We start from the raw sequence: 7,586 nt of genomic DNA, 5'->3' as shown, positions 1-7,586 counted from the left end.
TTGTGGTGTACATTAAGATAGTTGCTAATGTTTTTCAATCTATTTCTCTTGTAGCTCTTTCTTTGCTGTTTGATTCATTAAGTGTTATTACTAAACATTAATGACTACCTATAGGGAACGTGGGGCACATGGCTTATATGAATATACCTCTCCTCAGTGAGTGGCTTTATTTCATATCTGGATAACACAATAAGGTCTATGTGACCTATCGATTTTACATTATTATATAAATCTTTGTGTTCATTTAACACTACACTATTGTGGTTTTTAGTTATAAGGCATGATTAATGAATAATTTCACTGAAATTATAACCTTTCTCCCAAAAGTCAGAATATTTACTCCAACTTGAAATGATCGTCATATTTTCAAGGTCACTGACGCCAAAATTGTAAACAAACACACAAAATGGCTTTCAAACTAACATGGACAAGAAACATTTGACACACAGAAAGAGGTTTTCCCTAAAGTTTTATTTAAAAGTTCACCAAAACGTCTTGATAAAAAAAAAAACTTTTTTAAAAAAAGATTGTATTCATTTATTTTTAGAGAAATGGATGGAGAAAGAGAGGGAGAGAAACATCCATGTGTGGTTGTCTCTTGTGCACCCCCTACTGGGGACCTGGCCTGCAACCCAGGCCTGTGCCCTGACTGGGAATCAAACTGGTGACCCTTTGGTTCACAGGCCAGTGCCCAATCCACTGAGCCACACCAGCCAGGGGGAAGCTTTTGACTTTTCTGTATGAGTCTATTTTTTTAAAGAACACCCAGAACCAAGTGATGCCAGTTTGGCTGATTTATCAATGCAGGGATAGATTAAAATCATAAAGTAAATAAAGTAAACCTTTTGGGAAATGTAATGGGTAAAAATCCATCTGCACTTCTGAGGACAGAATTTCATTCTGAGATCTAGTCCAACTCCTCACTTCTAAGGCTTGCAAAGGATAAAACTTTCTTTCTTTTTCTTTTCTTATTTTTTTTTTTTTGAGCAATTTTAGGTTCACAGGACAATTGAGTGGAAAGTACACAGTTCCCATATAGCTCCTCATCCCACCAACCCAGTGTCTCATGTTAACCTTTACTAATTCAATTCCATACATGTTAATCTTGCGTTCCTGTGTAACATTCTTTACAACTGATGAGCCAATATGGGTCATTATTGTCATTAACTGAAGTCCATAGTTTACATTATGCTTCACTCTTTAGGTTGTACAGCCTATGGCTTTTGACAAACATTTTGGGTTGGCCAAAAAGTCCATTATGTTTTTTCCGTATGATGGCTCTAGTAGTCCTTAGTTGTCTTTAATTTCATTCTAAACAATTTTGTTAGACTGTATTGTGATAGCCGTCATATCAGTGTGCATTTTTTAAAAACATCAAAATTGATGAATTTTTGTTAAGCCATTTTAATATGGAAGATGGAAGAATATACACAACATTTTGGTGTATTATGCTTTATTATTTCAAGAAAAGTAAAAGTGCAACTGAAACACAAAAAAGGATTTGTGCAGTATGGAAAAGGTGCGGTGACTGATCAAACATGTTAAAGGTGATTTGTGAAGTTTCTTGGTATGTTGACATTTTGGCTGAACAATTCTTTGCTGTGGGACTGTCTTATGCACTGAAAGATGTTTAGCAGCACCCCTGGCCTCTACCCAATAGCGGGAGATGGCCGACACACTCAAAGTAACCAAATTAATAGTTATTGGTGAAAATGAAAACTGTGTCTTTTATTTTACAGAAAAAGACATAACAGACTTTTTGGCCAACCCAATATAATGACATGGGTCCACTCTTATGGAATTATACCAAAGTTTCACTACCTTAAATATTCCCTGTGTCCCATCTGTTCATCACTTCCTCCTCCTGAAAACCTGGCATCCTTTTTACTGTCTCCATAGTTTGTAGCCATTCTAACAGGTGTGCGGTGGTTGGTTTAGTTTGCAATTCTGTAGTAACATGATATTGAGGATGTTTTCATGTGCTTTTTTGCCATCGGTATACCTTTTCAGTGAGATGTCTATTCCTTAAATGAGATGTGATATTTGCATCAAAATAACGAGGGATGACAGGAGTGGAGGGGTGTGTTGGGGGGATAAATAAACACATTTGACCATGAGTTGATAATGATTAAAACTGGGTGGGGTGTACATGGGCGTTTGTTCCACTGGTCTCTTTTCTTTTGTATATGTTTGGAATTGTTGTCATTTAAAAGTTTTTAAAAACCCACACTTGCAGGAACTATTGTCTTTACTTCAGTTAATAAATGAAATGAGACTAAAAGCATCACTAAGGTTTTTTATTGTTCCTGAACATCATTTTTAATTTTGCTTATTAATTAAAAATCTTGAGATAATTGTAGATTCACATGCAGTTGTAAGAAATACTATAGAGATGTGCTGTGTAAACTGTGGCTGGTTTCCCCCAAATGTAATATATTGCAAAACTGCAATATAATATCACAACCAGGGTATTGATACAATCCACTGACCTTACTCAGATTTCTCCACTTTTACTTGTACTCATTTGTGTGTGTATGTTTTTGTTAAGTGCTATACAGTTTTATAACCATGTAGGTTCATGTACCCACCACTATTGTCAAGATACTATACAGTTCTAATGCCACAAGCACAAGGATTCCTCATTTTGCCCTTTTATAATCACATTCACATTTTCTGACCCTCAACCCCCAATCCCTAATCCTTGGCAACTACTAACCTCTCCTTGATTTCTAAAATTTTGTCATTTCAAAAATGCTATACGAAAGGAATCATAAAATGTGTAGTCTTTTGGAGTTGGCCTTTTCTCACTCAACATAATTTCCCTACACAGTCGTCCAAGTTGTGTGTATAAATAGTGTCTTCTTTTTTATTGCTGAGTAGTATTCCATGGTACGGCTATAGCACAGTTTAACTATTCACCAGTTGGAGGACATCTATGCTGATTTCAGTTTTTGGCTATGAACATTCATAGATGCATTTTTCATCTTTTTTTGCTACTAGTATAATAATTTCACCTCTATCTACTAATCTTAGAAGATTGGTAATTCTGCAAACTTTCCAATTAATCTATACGTTTGAAGCCTCTGTAATTTCCCTTAAATGAGATTATGAAGTATTTCCTTAATGATATAATTAATTTATCTGGCTTTTCTTCTAACATTTTGAAAAGCAGTTCTTGCCAGGAATTTGTCAGTAACTTTATAGTTACAGACCTTTTGATGACTAAGATAGTTTTACATCAATGCTGGTTTCCTCTTTGTAATAATCAAATAAAACAATCTTGCTGTACCTCCTGCACCTCCTAAATATGTATTAGGAAACAAATTTTCTAACTGATACATCCATATGCCATCACTAAGGGCCGGATAACATGTTTACAGGTTTGAAATTTGTGCCCTCTGGTCTTTCAGCATAAAGTACAATAATGATGTAATTTACATTCAGCCACAGATATATCAAACATTTCCAATTTACCAGGGAATTCTCCTATTTTCAAAAGCCATTACTGATCCTTTTAAGAGCAAAACAGGCTTTTGTCGTGGTTATTTACCCATCCTGTCTTAGCTCTAAGGTAACCCTTTTTTTGCTCTGCTCTGTGATGTCAGGGCTGGGACTCTGTGAACTGCTTTACCCAAACTCCCAAGCCAGCTGCCTTCCTGGTAGACTCTGTCAATGGGAGGTTCTGATGGGAGATTAGGAGGGAGAAGGGAGCTCTGGTTGTCAGCTTCCGTCAACAAGCCTTACTTCCTTCCACCCCTACCCCACGCCACGACTCCAGCCTCCAACTTCTTTCAACTCTCCAGCATCACTATACCACCAGGTTCCCACAGAGTCACCACCTCCCACCAGCCATGCTGACACTAATCCTTCCCCGGGTGGCGCTGGCGGCAGGAGCAGGGGCTGTGGGGAGTGCCCCCACCAGAGGCCCACGTGTCAGCCTGTGCAGGAACTCTCCTCCAAGCTCCCAGGTTCCAGCGCCCTCACTGCTCTTCTTTTGTTGTCTTGGCCCTAAGCATGGTAGCTGCTTCTCATAGTTACTAATATCAGCCTTAGGGGCACATACCGAAAGCAGTGACAAATATCCGGGTTACCTTGTTATCGCCGCTTTCGGTCTTCTAACACCCATGTACCCAACTTTCTCTGGTGAACCCGGTCTCCTGGAAATACTTAGCATGGCTTTCTGTTTTCCTGTAGCTTTTATACAATTGCAAACAAAAATCTTCAGCTCTTTTAGTACCTTACCTATATCCTTTCTAACTACTAGATCATGGCCCTTACAGGAGAATCTATGGTTGAATTCAGGACTTGGAGGGGGAAAGGGAAAGGGTAAGGTGAACACCAGAGATTCTTTGGCAGTAAGCAACAAATGGACTCAGGCTAACTTAAGCATAAAGGGAATATATGGAAGGACATGAGGCACTCACAGAATCAAAGGAGCAGATTTGGAAAGGGTTGGAACTAGAGCCATTCCGGAGTTCTAGAAAGTGGGAACCAATGGAGGAACCATGCAGCAGGAATCTATGGAATCCGCATTCCAGAAAGGGCTTAGCTGACTGGCCCCACCGGGGTTAAGTGCCTAACCTTTTGCTGGTGGAGAGTGGAGTATCCTGATGGACAGTCCTACCAAATGGTAAGAAGTTTGAAGAAGAAAGAAACTCACCCAAAAGAAATTTAGCAGGCTATTTCCCAGAGAAAAAATAATGGATGATGGCCAGCAATTACAACAAATTTTCGCTACAATAAACTGCAGCTGAGGTCTTCACTTCAGTTGTAAATTGCCAAGCATTGTATATTAAAACTTGGAATAAAAGAACAATGTGCCTGGGGTGGAAAGCTCAGAGCAATTTTTCTAAAAGAAGGTTCTACACGTGAAGCCTTCTCATCACTGCTTATGGATTGGGACGAGGCCAGGAGGAGTTTCCTATTCAATATTTTTCATTTGACAAACATTTATTTACTACGCCCCAGTGATTCTAAGTCTAAGCCCCAGGGATTCTGGTCTAGGTTATTTCCTTTATTCATTGTCACCAATGAGAAGTCAAGTTGCTTAACATTAATAGCTAGCACAATGAGGTAAGCTGGTCTTTCAGACATATAGAGGGACACCCCACAAAGGTAAAATATCAACTCGTTTATAAATATAAAACAATTACTTCACTTTACCTAATAAAATATCACAATAGTAAATGAAAACAAAGTACAAGTTCAAACGAGCATTATGTGTTACCTATTTTAAAATAATTTTCCTTCAGCTCCCTCTCATACAATTGCATTAAATATTTTAAAAGAAATTACTTAGAATCCTATCATAATAAAACAACTCATTTGTCTGCATTCCTCTTCTACCATCCATATATATTTTTTTTTTTTCCTAAAGTGTGTGGGGCTTTTTTTTTCTGGTTATAAGAGTAATGCCTGTCCATTGGAGAAAAATTTTAAATATAGCAATATATGAAGAATAAAATAGCCATCATCCCTAATACCAGCAACCAAGAGACAATGGCTATTAATATTTTTGTGTGTTTTCTTCCACTCTTAATGATTCGGAGGAAAATAAGACCAGAAACAAAATTGGCATTCTTTATGCTCTTTTGTTTGTGTAATTTTAAGATTTTCTGTAACAACCTTTGCTTTGTAGTAAGAAAAACAAACAACAAAGGAATGTATAAAAGAGCAGGTGCTCTACATGTCTTGTTCATTCCAGGTATCTCCAGTTCCCAGAACACTGCTTGGCACACGTAGGTTCTCCAACAACATTTTTTTTTTGAATAGTTTAGATTTTAGTGAGACAACGTTGCTAACGAACACAGAATCACCAGGCAGCCATGTCTGGAAATTTGTTCCTTCTCATTCCTTTTGGTAAACAATTCATTCTATCACACACAACCACTTTTGCTGTTTTAATATAAGACCGATTGGTTTCAAATGCCAACTCCCAACATACTAGCTATGCAACCTTGGCAAGAAACTTCACTACTCTTTGCCTGAACTTCCTCATCTGGTAAATACTGGCCCAGGTTCTGGGGATACAACAAAAACATCCTGACATCAGTTCACATTCTGCCTTAGAGGAAAAAGCCTATGAACAAACGTGTCAGTGGTGATAAGTGCTTTGAGGAAAAAAAACAAAAACAAAACATAAAGGGGACAGAGAGTGAATGTGGGGGTGGAAGAGGGTGTGTTGCTATTTTATAAAGGGTGTTCAGGGACTGGCTAGAGGTTTCAAAAATATCTTAGCTCTGGCTGGGTGGCTCAGTTGGTTGTAGCATCATCCCGTACACCAAAAGGTTGCGGTTTGATCCCTGGTCAGGGCACAGACACACAAACCTCAGTTGCAGTTGCGGGTTCAATTTCAATCCCAGGTCCGGGTGCATATGGGAGGCAACCAATCAGTGTTTCTTTCTCACATTGATGTCTCTCTCTCTTTTTCTCTCTGCCCCTTCCTCTCTAAAATCAAGAAAACATCCTCAGGTGAGGATTAAAAAAAATCTGTGTGTCCCCGTGTTTTTCAAACTTCAAGTGTGACTAAGTGCAATCACAATTCAATGTAGAGAGTAATCTGCATATTTTTAAAAATGAAATAAAATACCAGAGTACCTTGCATGTATTTAAGGTCAGCACTATTTGGTGTTAACTTGCTTCGCTTTATATCATTTAAATACAAGTGTACTTGTCTATAAAACATCAGCATGGAGAAGTGGTAGTTAAAACTACAGTAACTTCGAGGTAAGTGGTCTTAGAGAAAGATACCTAAACAGGGCCTCTCTCAGTTAAAGTAGCCCACACTTGGTGCGTGAACCTGTTGGTGCCTTATTCGAGTAGCATAGGCTGAATTATAAGAGACAAAAAGACAATCAGAGAAAGTGGAAGAAAAAGAGTAGGACCAGAGCTAAGAAGTTAGAACGAAAGGCAAAACCGAAACTGAACAGTTAAACTATTCAAGAGAAAAAACTGGTATTACATTTTTATTGCAAAAAAGTACCTCACTGGAAAAAGACCCAAAAAATTTAGAGAAACAATTGACAGATTCAATTTAACGACAACGAAAACACAACCCAAAGTTAGTGATTATGTGCTGTTCATGATACTTTCAGATTAAGTGTATGATAGTACCTAAATATTTTCAGAAACTCCAAAATATCTGCTCCATTCTCCCTCTCTTACCCTCAGTGAGGTGGACAGTTAAAGATTTTAAAGCCATACCATTTGGGAAGATTTCTTTCAGTCCTTTAAACATTTAATAGTTTTTGGAAATCATGCCCACCCATCAAAATTGAGTAAAATACAGGGTCTGGCACAAATAATGCCCTTTTTTATGTAATAAAAATCTTTTATTACAAAATCATAAGCATGTAATTCTGTAACATAACAATCACACTCAGGCACACCATATGACATTTTAGGTGAAATGTTCAAATTGCTGTCCATCTTGTGCGAGACATTCACATACCCTACCAACCACACGCAATGGTGTTACTTCTGCCGGACCCTGTATGTTGAAGGGAGACTGGGTATCATCTGCCAAGCCTTCTGCTGTGCACATGAGGAGGTTACCTTTGAATCGGAGCTGTAATACACAACTGTTC

The sequence above is a fragment of the Pteronotus mesoamericanus genome, unplaced genomic scaffold (genome assembly GCF_021234165.1).
Source record: "Pteronotus mesoamericanus isolate MK-2021 breed Mesoamerican mustached bat unplaced genomic scaffold, CSHL_Meso_final contig_65, whole genome shotgun sequence".
Lineage (NCBI taxonomy): Eukaryota > Metazoa > Chordata > Mammalia > Chiroptera > Mormoopidae > Pteronotus > Pteronotus mesoamericanus.
This window is presented reverse-complemented; position numbering follows the sequence as displayed.